Below are 19,509 nucleotides of genomic sequence, written 5' to 3'. Positions count from 1 at the left end.
AAGACATTAAGAAAGATACATACCCTCAGCTGCATCCGACACTGCTCTGACCTCCTCTGCTATAAGCTGAAAAGCACGACCCTGAGCCCTTGGGGGATCCGTTCCACCCTGACCTCCACCCGTGATCCTCAATGTGGCCGGTGCTGGAGCCTGCACCGATCCTGCAGCAAGCTGTGGACAGTTGACCCTCAAGTGCCCAACCTGATGACAATGATAACAAATCCTCAAATCCCGAACCGGGGCTGACTGCCGACAATCCCTCGCATAATGCCCCTCTTTTCCGCACTTGCGGCATGAACCACCGGACCTACAAACTCCAGTGTGACCCTTCCCATACTTCCCACAAGCGTGGCCGCTCTGATCTCCCACTCTGGAATCAACGGTCTTAGACCGTTTCGACGCCGGTTGCGACTGCACCGAAGCCTGCCTCAGCTCACGCAACTGCAACTCAATCTCCAACTCACGCCGCCTAGCGGCCTCCTGCAACTCCAACAAAGTCTCGCACCTCTGCGTAGACACAAACTGTCTGATATCTCTCTTGAGCATGCTCATATATCGAGACATCTGAGCCTGCTCCGAAGCGAACTCAGGGCAAAACATCGCCCTCTCAGTGAACATCCTGGTGATCTTCGTCACCGACTCCGAATCCTGCTTCAGCTCAAGCAACTACTGAGTCAATCTCTCCCTCTCAACCCGTGGAACATAACGAGTGCTGAACATCTCTCTGAACTAATCCCATAAAACTGCAGCCCTCTGCGCATCCGAATATGACCCCGTGGTCAATCTCCACCAATCCTTCGCCCCGAGCCTCAACAGGTTCAGAGCACACCTCACCCTCTGATCAGCAGGGCATGAACACGTGAAGAAACACCCCTCCACGTCCGACAACCATCTCATAGCAATAATCGGGTCCTGAACTCCATCAAAGGTAGGAGGCTTCGTATTATTGAAGTCCCGATACTGAAAACCTCGACCGGCTCCTCCCCCTGCCGTTGCTACAACCGCTGCCATCTCATTGAGAGCCGCATAGTGCTCATCAAAATACTCACCCATGGCGGTCGTGATCGATCCAAACAGTTCCGGCAGCTTGGCCCGGAACAACGCATCAACCTCATCATGCAAGATCTCACGAATCCTAACATCAAACTCACCTGTGCTCATCTGTCCAATAACCTCGGGCGGTACTGACCCACCCTGACCGCCCTCTTCGGCTCCCGATCATGACCCGGATCCACTCCCAGCATGCCTCGGAACCTCCATACTGAAAAACACCACAAGATCTCAGATACTTCCCACAAACCCGGGAACCAACTCCTAGCCCAACCCTAGAGGTCATGGTTTCCCTGATACGCGTATGGGTCCTGTGCTTTCAGTAGTACGGGCCCATACTACCTTCCACACCTACCCATATTTGTATGAAGTACTACCACAACACCCTAGTGAAAAACATACATAATAAGCACTCAACCCTCACTCCTAGAGGAACACCATAAATCTCCCATAAAGGAACCCTAGGCTAGCAGGCATCATAAATCAGGCAACACTATCATGAAACCCTGAAGATCTCTAGCCTAATACTAGCATGATGTTCTATCAAAGCTTAAAAACAATATCATGTATGGTATTTTTGTTGGAATAGTGTCTAAGGCTACAACTATATTGGGCAAGTATTTGACCCGATTGTGCACGTTCCTTTTGGGTTGCCTTCACCATAGCAACTTGATAGGATGATTTATTATGAGAGAATAAATATTATTAATATATTATGAGGATAATATAAGGAATAATAATATTGTTATTTGATTAATATAAGTCATAAAATTAATTAGAATTAATTTGGTGACTTAAAGAGATTAATTAAATAAGAGGGTATAAACTGTCAATTGTTTGATAGTTACACTTTGGGCTGTAAATCCTTCATGGATAGGGTTGGACGATTTCTAGGGCTTGGGATAAGCCACAAATCATCCAAGGGCTTATCTTGAAAAGGATTTGGATTGCTTTGAGTAAAAGTTATCCAATTAGGGTTTAAGGGTGAGACCCTAGGAGCCTTACAAGTATAAATAGACCCTTGGGGCAAGGGAAATCGACACCTGTGCTAAAGCAAAGAAACCCTGGCCGATTTCTTTCCTCTCCTCTCTCCTAAATCATCCTCTTGCTAGTTGGTGTTTGTAAGCCATTAGAGGAGTGACATTTGTGACTCTAAAGCTCCAAGAACAAGAAGATCAAACAAGTGTTTCAAGGTAAGCTTGTAACTCTGATTTTGTATTGTTCTTATACTCTATTAGCTATTAGAAGTCTTGGATTCAATGCATGTTTAATTAGATAAACCTAGATCCAAGCATTAGGGTTTGTATGTGCACATAGGAATGTTCATATGGCCAAAACCCATCAGTGGTATCAGAGCCTAGATTGGTTTCTATTAAATTGATGCATGATTGTTTGTTTCTTGCTTGCAAAATTCGAATTTTGTGATTCTGAGTCATGGACTCGGCGAGTCCCATGGTGAATCGACGAGTTAGCCTGATTCGGCGAGTCCAGTTGGGCACTCGGCGAGTCCGAGTGTCAGGAAGAGCTAAAATCGGGATTTTTTGATATTTAGCTTATGGAAACTTGCCTTTATCATATTAGATCAACCCTAATCCGATTTTTTGATATATATGACTATAATCTTGATCTATTTAAAGATATTTATCAATTAATAAAATATTTAATTTCCGTATGTGATAATTAATTAATTATTTTGATTAAATTGGTAAATTATCTTGCAAGAAATCATTAAATAAATCAAATATGGATAATTATGGAATTAATTGTTAATTAAGATTATTTGTTATTTGATCCTCTATGTTTTAAATGTTTAAAACTTGCCCTCAAGTTTTGAAATTTATGTTTTGTGATTAAAAGTTAATTTAGACAATTTAAATTTCGAACCCTGGAATTTTACAAGTTTAAAATCCAACCCTATACTAATATAATATTACAAGATTAATATATATATATATATATATATATATATATATATATATATATATGTATGTATGTATGTATAATTAAAATGCTAGTTTTACCGTTAGTAGGCCTCATTCACGAAGCCGGTCTATAAGGTGGGTATAAGGTTGCTGCTGAAGAGGCCTTTAGATCAATCAATATATCAAACAATGACAGAAACCAAGAACAAGAGGAATTCACGAAGAAAAACTTTCACTAAGAAAGATAATCTCACAAAGAGATTATCGTGTGCACAAAGCAGCGATTAGGGTTTGTGAAAGGCGTAACCATTCACAAACCTATACAAAAGATTATATACTGCTATTCTAGACAATCCCTACAAATCAGGGATACGCTAGCTAACTAATTAAGCTAACTATGGAAACAGGATAAATACAAGATTTGTTACAATGCACAATAAACTAAACTATTACAAACTGAGCTGCTGACACGCTGGTGCTGATACTGAGATATGCGCTGATGCTGAGTCTGTTTTAAACATTATCATATTTCAAGGTTTGACCTTACAATCTCCCCCAATATGATGATGTTCAAAACAAACTAAATTAAAACACCTCTGGAAAGGAACTCTTCATACTCAGCTTCAGCTTCAATTTTGACTGGCCAGTAAGGACTATCCAGCAACTCCTGTCTTCTGTTCAGCAGCTCCATGGCAATAAGAATGTGAAACTCTCCAGATAGATCTTGATGACTCATGCACATTTTCCTTAAGCCAACAAGATGAGTGGTTGGAGCCTTTGGGATCTCAGCAGTTCGCTGAAAACACATCCTCCTGTTTTTATCAAGATAGAACATCCCGTGTTCAGGAGCTGAGATAAACTTATGTTGAACCGGATCAACACTGATAGGAAGAGAATTGTTAATTTCACCAGCACCAAAGTCCAGAACCAATACATCTTCACCATCAACTTGAAACTTGGTTCTTCGAGTTCTAGGAACACACAACCTTTGGCCTTGATGCTGAGGTCGTTCTTTAGGAACAAAATCCAAACGCTGAACTTTCTTGATCAGCAGATGAAGAGCACAAGTCAGTTCCGAAGAGTGAGCTGAGGTTTGTTTGGATGCTAGTTCAAGTAGTTCCATCCATTCAGAATATCCATACCTGATCAGCTCATCCCTCTTGACAACTTCAGTGTATGAATGCTGAGGACCTTGACGAGTAATCAGCAACGTAAGGATTTTCTCATTTCGTGGTTTGGAAGCTTTGACTTTGATGATCTTATCACCACACATTCGCCGATTAAGAATGTCTTCAAACCTCTTTCGATCAATCCGGTCAAGAACACTGTCAGTCTTAGGCTTACTATGGCCAGGAAGAGGTTGAGAAGACTGAGCCTTGGACTGAAATTCCAGGAATTTCTGCATCTGAGCTTCAAAAGATCCCTTGGCCTGAAGTTTGCGTTGAATAAGAGATTCATCAGCTTGAGCAATGTTCTTTAGAAGCTGAGCTCGATTGGCTTCATCAAGAATTTGCTTAACTTGATCAGGAGACATGCTCCATTCAGCGGTAAGATTTGAAATACTGACTATGGACTTGGGTTTCTTCCCAGGCAGAGAAGTATCAGTTTGAGAATGAGCCAAGTCAGTATCTGCTACCTTACACTTTCGAGATAGCGGATGAGATTCTTCACTAGCAACGTCTAAATCCTCTCCTTGGACCGGAATGATGGGATCATCATCAGGATCGACTGATAACGGATGAGATTCTTCAAGGTCATCTGAACTTTCTTGCTGAACTAGAATAAGAGGATTAATGAAGTTCATATCCAGTATTTGACATTCATCATCTGGTTCATCATGCTCACTGTCTTCAATCAGCTTTTCAGTAGCTGTTGGACTATTATGCCCCGCAGAGTCAGACTCATGCATTGGCGTTGATGATTCAGGCTGAACAGGAGTGTTGTCAACAGGTTCGGTGTCTCTCTCATTTGGTTCACAGTTAGCATTATCATCAGCATCAGCATCATCATCAGTATCTCCCCGTTTTTGAGCATCATCAGATTGAGGACTAGAGGGGGGAGTTTGCAGGAGAACTTCCTTTAGCTGGTGAACATCAGCCTCAATGCGTAGAAGACGCTGATTCATGTCCCGAGTCAGTGTCAGAAGTTCAGTATATGCTGATGCCGGAATCTGAACAACTGAAGTAGCTGGAGCTGCTGGAGAGCTAGGAGGCATTACCGGAGAATATTGGTACCCATGAGGTGGATTCTCCCCCTGAGAGGGATGCTCCCCCTGGGATAGTTGCTCCTCCTGAAATTGTTGCTCCCCCTGACTCAGTGAATCCTTTTGAGCTGAGGGAACATTAGCAACTGAGTCGATATGATGAAAAAGTTGAGGAGAGAAATGACCACCATCATGTGGTTCATCCTCTTGACCGGCTTGATCTACATGATTACCATCAGCACCTCCTTCATCAGTGTCAGTGGTGAGAGAAGGAATAGAGTATGGATTTGCAATCCATTCTCTCATCCTATCAGAGATTCCAATGTCAGTATCCAGAGGATCATCTTGATACATGCGAACAGACATGCGAGGGCATTGGATGGGATTTCCAGAGTGCGAGAAGTAGTCTGCAGCAAAGAATTTGTCGAACACAAGAGCAATCCAGCATGGAAACGAAACATGATCAGCGCGTACATTTGCACGAAGAAGCTGAACAAGCTGATCAAAGAATAGAGCTCCATAATCCAGTCTTTTGTTGAGAAGAAGTGAGCAGACGACTTGTTGCTCATAATTACTCAACTGATCACCACTGCGAGACTTATGACCCACACACTTGCACAGAGCACCGGTGAAAAATTTCCAACCTAGGGTCATACATTGGCACAAGATAAGAGCTGATCGAGTACCAGCCTTTGAGTGATCATAACCCAGTTGATCAAACATACGTCTACACCGTTCAATAGTGGGAGGTTCAGAGAAAGGTTCAAAGATAGGTAACCTTAGGGCAGCACTAAGAAGTTCTGTGGTGATGAAGACAGAGTGTCTTCCATGGCCAATGGTCCCGAGGATGGCATTGTTGTTGTCAGTGACAGTTGCAGTGTAGTAGAACTCACATACTTGTTCAGGGAAGAACTCGGATGGAACATCACTGATTGTGTATCGTAGGCGGCAGGAAGCTAAGAAATTGACAAAATCATCGAGTCCAAGACCTCGATGAACCTCTGGAATATCAGGGTTGAAAACAACGTTTGTAGCCTTGATGTGAATTGGAAGAGGAGGAGAGTTTGGGGCAGGAACTACCCTTCATGAGGTGGAGGAGTAAGTGAACAGAGATGCCACCATCAGAGAGTTTTTAGAATTCTAGGGTTTTGAGGGAAGTTTAAAATCGTGGAAGGAAAGTTTAAATCAAGGGTGAGAGAGGTTTAAATATGGAATGAAAAGGGGTTTTAAAAAGGTAATGATTATCTTCATTAAAAAAGTGATCATTATCTTCATTAAAAATAACGGCGTATCGTAACAACCTGTCAGATCAGAAAATAGTCGTTGGATAAAAGAGCCGTTGACTGAAGGTGAAACGTCAATCAGTGTTTGCGGAAGCGCTGAGATCAGTGTCACAAAAGTTACATGCTGAAAATATTTCTCCGTCAATTCAAGGTACAACTTACTTAACCGGGGCTAGCAAGGAGATTGGTGCGTGTGATAGATACTAGTTACATTATCTAACCATCGGCACAGAGTGTTGTGACTTTATCAGTTAGTGGTTTATCTTACTGAATCATTAGACACTGAATAAGAAGAAGGTAGAGAAAGTTTGTTGCGTGTGATAAACCTTGGTGTTTTGGTCTAACCATCGGCAAAGATTTTAGACTCTCATCAGCGTGTGTTTTGGCACACTGAATCACAGAATCAGTGTAAGATTGGTAAGAAGGGATAGTTGCGTGTGATAGATCTTGGTGTTTTGATCTAACCATCGGCAAAGATTTTTAGATTCTCATCAGCGTGTGTTTTGTCACACTGAATCATTGAATCAGTGTAAGATTGGTAAGAAGGGATAGTTGTGTGTGATAGATCTTGGTGTTTTGATCTAACCATCGGCAAAGAGTTTCAAGTTGTTATCAGTGTATGGTTTAATACAGTGAATCATTCAACTTTAGTTTAGAAGACTTGACGAAGAGAGAAGGATAAGAGATCAAACCAAAGTACTCAGTATGCAAATATCACCAGTATGTCATCATCAGCACAATGTACATCAGCTTATAAGACAATAGCAAACATTAGCACAATTAAACAGCAAAATTAATTACAAGGTAATCATTCCAAGTTCTCCACTAATGTAAGCAGTTGTTTGAGAATCCAGTGCCTTAGTGAAGATATCAGCAAGTTGCTCCGAAGTTTTGACATGTTCAAGAACAACCTTTCCCTTTTCAACATTATCTCTGATGAAATGATGTCTGATTTCGATATGCTTCGTCTTTGAGTGCTGAACAGGGTTTTGTGTGATCTGAATGATGCTGGTGTTATCACAATATATGGGAGTCTTTGATAACTTGATCCCATAGTCGAGAAGCTGATTTTGAATCCATAAGAGCTGAGCACAACATCTCCCAGCTGCAACATACTCAGCTTCTGCAGTTGAGATGGCTACTGATGTTTGCTTCTTGCTAGACCAGCTGATGAGACGATTTCCAAGGAAGTGACATCCACCAGACATACTCTTTTTGTCTAAATTGCATCCTACATAGTCTGAGTCAGTGTATCCATAAAGTTCAAATGCTGAGTCGCGAGGATACCACAGTGCAAGGTTTTGAGTCCCTTTCAAGTATCGAAAAATACGTTTGACAGCCATGAGGTGAGATTCTTTGGGATTAGCTTGGAAACGAGCACAGAGAATGATTCCAAACATGATATCAGGACGACTTGCTGTGAGATATAAGAGAGATCCAATCATTCCTCGATACAGAGAGTGATTGACATCAGTTCCAGTTGGATCAGCGTGTATCTTATCAGTCTTGGACACTGGAGTAGAGGCTGGTTTGCAGTCATTGAGAGAATACTTAACAAGCAAGTCAGAAATATATTTACTTTGGCAAATGGAAATACCTGACTTTTGTTGCTGAACTTCAAGACCTAAGAAAAAGGTCATCATCCCCATCATGCTCATTTCGAATCTTTGAGACATGATCTCTGCAAATTCCTTACTCAGTGTCTCATTTGGAGAGCCAAAAATGATGTCATCGACATAAATTTGAACAAGAACCATATCCGAGCCTTTGTTTTTGATGAAGAGAGTATTGTCGATTGCTCCTCATCTGTATCCATTTTCAAGTAGATACGATGTCAGCGTCTCATACCAAGCCCTGGGTGCTTGCTTCAGTTCATAAACAACTTTGTCTAATCGGTACACGTAATCAGGATGATCTTTGTCCACAAAGCCTGGGGGCTGATTTAGGAATACTTCTTCTTCTAACACACCATGAAGGAATGCTGTTTTCACATCCATCTGATAGACAATGAAATTCATGTAGGATGCGTATGCGAGATACAGTCTGATTGCTTCAATGCGAGCAACTGGAGCAAAAGTTTCCCCATAGTCGATGGATTCAATTTGAGTAAACCCTTGAGCTACAAGCCTTGCCTTGTTGTGAGTGATGATTCCATCTTTATCAACCTTGTTACGATAGACCCAGCGAGTTCCAGTGATAGTTTTCCCGGATGGTCTTGGGACAAGAGTCCAAACTTTGTGCCTTTCAAACTCATTTAGTTCTTCTTGCATGGCTTTGATCCAATCAGCATCTTGAAGAGCTGTGTGTATCTTGTCAGGTAAGATCATTGAAATGAAGTTAACATACATGCAAAAATTATTAGATACACAAGATCTGGTACGGACACCATCATGAATATTCCCTATAATTTGATCAACAGGATGATATCGATGTTTAGAGACTGATGCTGATTCCGAAGAATTTGACACTGACAGGTTATTAGTTGCAGGAGAGTTTTCAGCTTCAAGGATTTCATCAGCACCTAATGAATTATCTGCTGATCTGGTTGCAGTATCTTGATTCGAGGAACATGGAACCGGAACAATAGAATCAGAAGAATCAGCTTCATTTCCAGCAGGAGGGACTTCGTCAAATGGACAGGAGAGAAGCTCTTGAAAAATAGAAGAAGAGTGAGTGACCTTTTCATCAGTGTATGATTCCTCATCAAACTTCACATGAATGGATTCTTCAATGCATTGCATGTTCACATGAAAAACACGAAAAGCTTTTGAAATGGATGAGTACCCAACGAAAATACCTTTATCAGCCTTAGATTCAAACTTGGATCTTGGGTCACGCTGATTTAGAATATAACAAATACATCCGAATACATGAAAAAAGGATACATCTGGCTTTCGATCTTTCAGCATTTCATATGGTGTCTTCTTATGAATCCTGTGAATTAGAGATCGATTTTGAGTAAAGCACGTTGTATTGATAGCTTCAGCCCAAAACGACATAGGAAGACCAGCATGGATCATCAAGGTCGTTCCTGCCTCAATCAGTGTTCTATTTCTTCGTTCAGCAACTCCATTTTGTTGAGGAGTACGAGGAGCTGAGAAGTTTTGCCCAATTCCTTTGTGATCACAAAATTCTTCAAGAGTTAAGTTTCGGAACTCAGTACCATGATCACTTCTTAGCTGCTTAACTTTGAGACCTGTCAGTGTCTCATTTTTACGAATCAGTGAGATAATTTCCTGTGCAGCATGACTTTTCTTCTTCAGGAAAACCACCCATGTAAATCGAGTGAACTCATCCACAACCACTAGAGTATACTTATTTCCACCTAGAGAACAGACAGGAATAGGTCCAAACAAGTCCATGTGGAGTAAATGAAGAGGGACTGATATACTGGAACATGACTTGGGTTTGAAAGAGGGCTTGGTTTGTTTTCCTTGTTGACAAGCTGAGCACATCTTGTCTTTCACAATGCTGAATTTTGGGAGCCCTCTAACTAGATCTTGATTGGATATTTTTGATAGGTTCTTGAAGTTCAGATGAGAAAACCTTTTGTGCCAAATCCAGCTAAGATTCTTCTGAGACTTTGTAAAGAAGCATTGCATCAGTGCCTTGTCACTCGAGAACATGTCAAGAACATATATATCATCTTTTCTACTTGCTGAAAGTACGATGTTCTTGTCAGTATTTACAACTCTGCCTTCCTTCTTTGTAAAGTGAACTTCATAGTCAGCATCACACAATTGACTGATGGAGATAAGGTTGTGTTTGAGACCCTTTACATATGAAACGTTTTGAAAAACTACGTTATTGCATTTGATATTTTCATATCCCTTAGTGAACCCCTTTCCATTGTCTCCATAAGTAACTGCAGGACCAGTTTTCTTAACATAGTCTTCCAGGAGAGACTTTGATCCTGTCATATGCCTTGAGCAACCACTATCCAAGTACCAAAGATGTTCCTGACCCTGCAGTGCTGAGAAACTAGTTAGAACACACTGACCTATTCGAGGATGGGTCATTCACAAAGTTATTTGATAATAAATTATAACACTCCTTAGGAAGATAGATTAAAGAATTTGACTTAAGAGTCCATTTTTCATTTCTAACTTTAATATTATCAGCTCTTGAGGATGATTTATCAAATGAACATTCACTGATCTTGTGAGAGGTATCACCACATCTGTAACAAGCTCTAGTACCAAAGTTCTTCTTGGTGAGCAAATTTTTAGATTTAACACATTTCGACATGTAAGATTCACCAAGAGAGCTTTGAGTCCTTTTGTTTATCATTGAGTCACAACTAAATTCAGTGTCAGAAGGAATTTGATCAGTGTTAGATAATGAGCTATCAGTGTCTGATTTTGACTTATTCACAGATGAATTGCAATCAGGAAAATGCTTAAGTTGTTCATGAACAGCATGAAACACTCCATTTGAGATAGGAAAGGCAATAATATTCTCAGTGAGTGGAGTTGGTCTTACAAGATGTGCAGGGTAAGAGGTTGGATCAATTCCGGTAATTTCAACATTACACTCAGTAATACCATCAGAATTAGTAATACAGTATTCATCAATTAAACTCTGATTAATAAAAGAGTTACTAACAAACTTATTTTTGAAATTGTTTTTCATCTCATTCATGGAATAAAACTCAGATTCCTTTTCTTGTGATTTAAAAACTTTTTCAGCTTCTACAAAATTACCCCCAAGAATTTTTTCACATGAATGTGGAATTTGAGCAGAAATAATATAATTTTCATTCTTATGAGATTTTGCCCAATTGTGAAGCACAGTTTGTTCTTTGATCAAAAGATTTTTAACATTGTCAATTTCAGCAGACAAAGATGAATTTGACAAACTAGTGATTCTAAGATTTTCCTGAGTGGACTCAATAATGTTATTTTTCATGGATATATCAGTTTCAAGAAGATCAATTTGATTTTGCAAATCTCTTATTGTTTGATTCTTCTTAGAATTAATGACGCCCAAATACTCAAACATTTTGATTTTTTCATTCATTGAATAGGAAACAAAGTTTTTAACCTGGTACATAGAAGGAGAGTCAGTGTTGTACTTCCTGGAATTTTCAACAGCATCAGACATATCAGCATCAAATGTACTTTTGCCTTTATCAGAAACATCTGTGTCTTCCATCTTTACCATTAGACACTTCACTTCATCATCTGATGACTCCTCATCAGTCTTCCATTTTTCTTCTTCAGCAACAAGAACTTTATGTTCCAAGTTCTCTGCTTTCAGCTTCTCAATCAGCTTGTTGTACTTCTGCTTCCAGTATTCATCCGATCCTTGTTTCTTTTGTTTACACTCCTTTGCAAAATGATCAGTGCTCCCACAGTTAAAGCACTGAGCCTTCTCTTTCTTATCAGTACCATACTTTTTATCGGCTTCTGATCTTTTTGAAAACTTTCCACCCATCTTCTTTTGAAACTTTGAGAAGTTTCGGCCAGATTTCTCAAAGGTCTTTACAATCGAAGCTGCACTCGCCACAACCTTTTCGAGATCATCAGTGTCAATTTTAGAGGAAGCAGTGTCTGAATGGCTATCAGTGTCTGAATCTGACACTAGCCTTTTGTTAGAGAACAAGGCTACAGATGATTCACGCTGAGAGTCTTTCATCAGCTCTTTTCTTTGAAGCTTGGATTCCTCATAGTATCGAAGATTTCCATACAAACTTCGTAAGTCCATAGAGTTGATCTTCTCACTGTTTTTCAACACATCAACATGGTTCTCCCAACCTGCACCCAGAGAATCCAAAAACTTCTGCACTAGAACAGTTCTGTGCTTCAACTGATATAATCTCCGAAGATCATTAACAAGAGTATTGAATCTGTTAAAGGTTTGAGTCAAGGTTTCACCTTTCTTAGCAAAAAAATGTTCATACCTTCGATTAAGATCATTTATTTGAGTAGCCTTGACTTCTTCAGTGCCTTCAAAGGATACAATCAGAGTATCCATCATCTCTTTTGCTGAGATGCAATTTTGAACTAGCCCAAAAATGTTGTATGGCAGAGCGTAGCTGATTGCGGCACGAGCACGAACATCTAGACCATGTTTTCTTTTATCATCTGCCGTCCAGTTTTCTTTAGGAGTTTTCTTCATAGTACCATCAGGAACATTATTTTTTAGAGGCTGATACATTGGGACATATGGACCATTTTCGACGATGTCCAACATGTCTTCATCTACTGACTCTAAGGCATATAGAGCCTTTATTTTCCACATAGCAAAGTTTGTTTCATCAAAAGGAGGAATTTTAGCGGAAGGATGATTTGATTAGTTCGACGAAGAAGAAGATGAAGCCATTTGTTTGATAAGAGAAACCCGCTCTGATACCAATTGTAGAGGCCTTTAGATCAATCAATATATCAAACAATGACAGAAACCAAGAACAAGAGGAATTCACGAAGAAAAACTTTCACTAAGAAAGATAATCTCACAAAGAGATTATCGTGTGCACAAAGCAGCGATTAGGGTTTGTGAAAGGCGTAACCATTCACAAACCTATACAAAAGATTATATACTGCTATTCTAGACAATCCCTACAAATCAGGGATACGCTAGCTAACTAATTAAGCTAACTATGGAAACAGGATAAATACAAGATTTGTTACAACGCACAATAAACTAAACTATTACAAACTAAGCTGCTGACACGCTGGTGCTGATACTGAGATATGCGCTGATGCTGAGTCTATTTTAAACATTATCATATTTCAAGGTTTGACCTTACAGCTGCCTATAAAATGGCGCTTAATGGGTGTACACTCACACCTACTGCTTGCTTGATCGGTGGAGGGTCGTTAGCCAAACGGGTAGGATAGGGCAACCTCATCCTCTCATTAAAAGTATAATATGAAATACAAAGTAACTACATGTTTTTTAAAAATTTCCCAATCTTAGTTACATTAGAAAAAGTGAATTGATGCAATCCCATGAAATTACACTTTGCACCCTTGCTAAGAAGTTAGTGGAGCGTGTGTGGTTTACCGGTACACTAATTGAGTAATTGGTTCTAAGCAAAGGTGGTAAAGGGTGATTCATTGTGTATCATAGTTCGATGGAGCGTGTGTGGTTTACCGGCACATCGAATAGGTGATCATTACAATGAAGGCACCATGTGAATTTGCATGGTAATTCACACCCGCTTTGTGATCCTCGGTATCCCAGTCACAAACAAGAGGGGCATATCGAGATTTAAACATGCCATTGAAGAGTTTCAATGAATCTCATCCAAACCTAGGAATTCTCAATACATTTAGGACTTAAAGTTATGTTTTGTGGTGGAGAATTAGTGAATTGTCATTCACTTACCTTCAAATTGTTTGCATGTTAGATTACGGTATCCCTTTTCTAATATGTAAATATTGTTGTTGGATCCTAGCCCTAATTTTCTTATTGGGTGATAATTAGGGATTGATATTCTAATCTATCTTTGTCCTTTCTATTTGTAGATGTCAAACGCAAACAACGCTGCTACTAGTTCATTCACATTGATGAGCCTTTGTCAAAATGTCACTTTCGATGTCACAAACTTTAGCGAATGGATAAGATACATTCGCACTATTGCTCGCTATGAAGACAAAGAGTATGTCCTCGATGAGAAGCTCGAGAAAATCAACCCTGAAATCGCTAATCCGGCTGAAATGACCGCTTTTGAAACTCACGAGCGTGATGAAACGAAGGTACATTGTATCATGATAGCCACTATGAACTCCGAATTCCAAAAGTCCTATGAGGACATGTACCCGTATGAGATGCACCAAGACCTGTTGGAGAGATACCACCAAAACGCGAGACAAGAGCGTTATGAGATTTTCACTAACATGATTTCCGCTAAGATGGGTCATGGAGAGTCTCTTACCATGCACCTGCAAAAGATGCAAAGGTATGTCGACCGTCTTCGCAAGTTGAATGTTGACTTTGGGGAAGACTTAGCGATCGACATGGTGCTTCACTCTTTGCCTCCAAGTTACAATCAATTTAGGATGACCCACCACATGAACAAAGAAGAGGTCACCCTAAGCAAGCTCCAAGGTCTCTTGAGGGTCGCTGAAAGCAACTTCAAGGACAAGTCTGTGGCACCAACTCCCAATCCACCCGATGCTCCTGTGTTGACTATTGGACAAGGAAAGGAAAGGAAGAGGAAGGCTTCGTCTAAGAACCATCGCAAGTTTAAGCCCCGAGATGGTGCCTCTTCTAATGGGACCAAAGTAGATCCTGCTAAACCCTGCCCTAACCCAAAGGAGGCAGAGTGCCACCACTGCCACAAGATTAGACATTGGAAGAGAAGCTGCCCAGAGTACCTGCAAGCCATCAAGGAAGGAAAGATCAAGCCGTCTTTTGCAGGTATATACACAATTAAATCTAACGATTCATCTCATGATATTTCTTGGGTTCTTGATACCGGTTGTGGTTACCACATTTGTTCTAATGTGCAGGGACTAAGAAGAAATAGAGACGTGGAGCATGGAAGAATAAATCTAATCATGGGGAACAGAAGATCGTCGCCTGTGACCAAGATTGGAGTGTATTCTTTAGTGCTTAGGAATGGTTTATCTTTAGATTTGAACAATTGTTGCTATTCACCAGAAATGGCTAGAAACATCATTTCATTTCATGGTTTGTTTAGACAAGGTTTTAGATTTTCTTTTAATAATGAGAATGGTTCTATTTTGGCTTATCTAAATGGTGTTTTTTACTTTGAAGCTATACCATGTAATGGAATTTATGAAACCGTTATGATTGTAGATAACTTAGGAAATGATGTTTTATGCATGGATTCTTCCAATAGTAGGGATAAAGCATCCTTGCGGCATTGTCGTCTTGGACATGTCAACAAGAAGCGCATAGCCCAACTCCAAAAGAATGGAGTGTTGGAGTCATTCAACCTTAGGGAAGATGACACATGCGAATCTTGTTTACTTGGAAAGATGACTAAGTTACCCTTCACAAGTACATGTGAAAGGGGTGAGGGTCTATTGGACCTAATACATACCGATGTATGTGGACCGTTTAGATCAACCATGAAGGATGGGAACCGCTTCTATGTGACTTTTACCGATAACTATAGTAGATATGGGTATATCTACTTAATCAAGCAAAAGTCAGAAACTTTTGAAAAGATCAAAGAGTTCAAGAATGAAGTGGAGAATCAATTGGGCAGGAAAATCAAGATGCTTCGATCCGATCGAGGAGGAGAGTACCTAAGTCTTGAATTCCACGATTATCTCAAAGAGTGTGGAATAGTTTCACAATTGACGCCACCTAGGACACCACAATTGAATGGTGTGGCAGAAAGGCGTAATCGAACCTTGTTGGACATGGTTCTCTCTATGATGAGTCGTGCTTCACTACCTATCTCTTTTTGGGGGTATGCCTTAGAGATTGCCGCCCATATCCTTAATCGATTCCCTACTAAGAAGGTTGCCAAAACACCTCACGAGATGTGGACAGGGAAAGCTCCCTCGTTGGCACATATCAAGGTTTGGGGTTGTGAGGCTTTTGTAAGACGGGATACTCACGACAAGCTCGAACCTCGTAGTGAGCGATGTATTTTCATCGGCTACCCGCAGAAATCCTTTGGATATCTTTTCTATAGACTGAAGGACAATGTTGTCTTCGTTGCAAGGAGAAGAGTTTTCCGAGAGCGAGAACTTATAAGCCAAGGAGACAGTGGGAGGCAAATCGAGCTTGAATAGATTCAAGAGTCGATAGATGAAGGAACCTCTACCGCTAGCACTCAACCCGAGGAGTAAACTCCGGTTGAACCGATTAACAAGTCCTTACCTCTTAGACGTTCCGAAAGAGATAGAGTTCAACCCCAGTTTTATGGTTTTCATATTACTACCGAAGGGGACATGTATATTAGTGATGGTACACTAATAAACCTTGATGAACCTAATAACTATAAGGAAGCCACGGCAGGCCCGAAGTCTACGAAATGGAAAGAGGCAATGGATAGCGAGATCCAATCCATGTATGATAACCAATTTTGGAATTTGGTTGATAATGTGCCCAGACGTAAGACCATTGGGTGCAAATGGATCTTCAAGAAGAAGACCGACGTGGATGGAAAAGTACACACATATAAGGCACGATTGGTCGCGAAGGGCTTTACTCAAACTCCCGGAGTTGACTATGATGAGACCTTCTCACCAGTTGCGAAGATAAAATCTATTAGAGTGATGCTAGCGATTGCCGCATTTCATGATTATGAGATTTGGCAAATGGATGTCAAGACCGCTTTCCTTAATGGAAAGTTGGCTGAGGATGTTTACATGGCTCAGCCAGAGGGGTTTGTGGATCTGAAGCATCCGAATAGAGTGTGTAAGCTTGAGAAGTCCATTTATGGACTGAAGCAAGCATCTCGCAGATGGAATCTTTGCTTCGATGAGAAAGTCAAAGAGTTTGGATTTGTACGAAGCGAAGATGAATCGTGTGTATATGTCAAAGCCAGTGGGAGCATAGTTAGTTTTCTCGTTTTGTATGTCGATGACATACTACTCATAGGAAACGACGTCCCGACTCTGCAGGAGGTTAAGTCCTGGCTCGGGAAGTGCTTCGCTAGGAAGGACCTCGGAGAGGCTTCCTATATTTTGGGAATAAGGATAGTAAGAGAGAGAAGTAAGAGACTAATAGGACTTAGTCATAACACTTACTTAGATAAGGTACTAAAACGTTTTAGTATGGAAAACTCGAAGAAGGGAGAATTACCGATACAAAGTAACGCCAAGTTGAGTAAGACTCAAAGTCCGAGTACCGAAGCTGAAATAGCAGAAATGAGCCGAGTACCATACGCTTCCGCAGTTGGCTCAATCATGTATGCTATGACTTGTACTCGCCCTGATGTAGCCTTTGCTTTGAGCATGGTTAGCAGATATCAAGGGACCCCGGGCAGAGCCCATTGGATTACGGTTAAGAATATCCTTAAGTACCTTCGGAGGACGAAGGAATGGTTCTTAGTCCTCGGAGGGAGTGATGAATTGATGGTGCGAGGGTATAGTGACGCCAGCTTTCAAACCGACCAAGACAACTACCGTTCGCAGTTGGGCTGGGTCTTTACCCTGAATGGAGGAGCAGTGACTTGGAAAAGTTCCAAGTAGGAAACCGTTGCTGATTCAACGTGTGAATCAGAATACATTGCAGCGAGCGAAGCGTCGAAGGAGGCAATATGGTTGAAGAACTTCATCGGTGATCTTGGAGTTGTACCTGCCATAAAGGAGCCCATGGAGATATTCTGTGATAATGAAGGAGCGGTTGCCTTGACCAAGGAACCAAGAGATCATGGTAGATCACGACATATCGACAGAAAATATCACTTTATTAGACATCGTGTAGAAGAAGGACAACCCGTAGTGAAGAGGATATCATCGGAGGATAACCCAGCAGATCCGATTACGAAGGGACTGAGTAGGGTTAAGCACTTGCAGCATGCTAGGAGTATTGGGCTGAAGGATGATATTAGCATAGATTAGATAATAGTAGAAACGTGTAATAGATAAATGAGATTAACATTTGATGATTAAATAAAAGAGTATTATTTATGAGTAATGTTACTGTCTTATGTTAATTATTTAACTATTGTTTCATTTTGCATGTTTTGACTTCCAAAATAATTGAATTTATTAAGAATAATCGAATTGTTCAAATTATCCACAATCGTTCATATGTTGGAAGTAAATATGAATGAAGATTGTCATGAATTGGTGTGTAGATTGTCTAAATGGTATTAGACATAGCAAAGGGTTGCTGCAACGTTCATGAGTGCTTATGAACTAGTTTTGAGCATTGGAACAAACCCGCGCTTGCTGGAATTACCTTATGGAATATGATATAAAAGGGTGATCGCAAGACGATAATATCATATAGTCTTAAAACCTAGATATATGGTTTGTTATTTGTTAATTGGTTGTACATTGATAATGCAAAAACGCATCAGTAACTCGGTGTTATAAAACGCATTGTTGTGTATAGTTGATTAATGAATAAGTAAATGCATATAAGTCGAAGTTTATCTGTTACTTTTATCCCAAGAGGGTAAAAGCGATATCTCGGCCGCTCGATGATTTGATTTGACTTATGTGCCGGGCCCGGTCAGAACTGAATTGATGTGTTTGATTAAGTTCTATGTCAAATGAATCGGAGATCGAGAAACCAAATGCTAGACAAATTATTCCATAGAATTGTCAGCATGATATCTAACACAGGACTGTACGATCCCTTATCTAAAGGACAAGATTGATTAGATCAGAGTTTGTCAGCGTCTTTGAGAGCTACGATTGCAAATCGAATTGTACTTGTGCATATAGTTAGTAGACTTATCCAAGTGGGAGACTGTTGGAATAGTGTCTAAGGCTACAACTATATTGGGCAAGTATTTGACCCGATTGTGCATGGTCCTTTTGGGTTGCCTTCACCATAGCAACTTGACAGGATGATTTATTATGAGAGAATAAATATTATTAATATATTATGAGAATAATATAAGGAATAATAATATTGTATTTGATTAATATAAGTCATAAAATTAATTAGAATTAATTTGGTGACTTAAAGAGATTAATTAAATAAGAGGGTATAAACTGTCAATTGTTTGATAGTTACACTTTGGGCTGTAAATCCTTCATGGATAGGGTTGGACGATTTCTAGGGCTTGGGATAAGCCACAAATCGTCCAAGGGCTTATCTTGGAAAGGATTTGGATTGCTTTGAGTAAAAGTTATCCAATTAGGGTTTAAGGGTGAAACCCTAGGAGCCTTACAAGTATAAATAGACCCTTAGGGCAAGGGAAATCGACACTTGTGCTAAAGAAAAGAAACCCTGGCCGATTTCTTTCCTCTCATCTCTCCTAAATCATCCTCTTGCTAGTTGGTGTTTGTAAGCCATTAGAGGAGTGATATTTGTGACTCTAAAGCTCCAAGAACAAGAAGATCAAACGAGTGTTTCAAGGTATGCTTCTAACTCTGATTTTGTATTGTTCTTATACTCTATTAGCTATTAGAAGTCTTGGATTCAATGCATGTTTAATTAG

Source organism: Lactuca sativa, chromosome 5 (assembly GCF_002870075.4).
Source record: "Lactuca sativa cultivar Salinas chromosome 5, Lsat_Salinas_v11, whole genome shotgun sequence".
Taxonomy (NCBI): domain Eukaryota; kingdom Viridiplantae; phylum Streptophyta; class Magnoliopsida; order Asterales; family Asteraceae; genus Lactuca; species Lactuca sativa.
Note: the sequence above shows the minus strand (reverse complement) of the source record.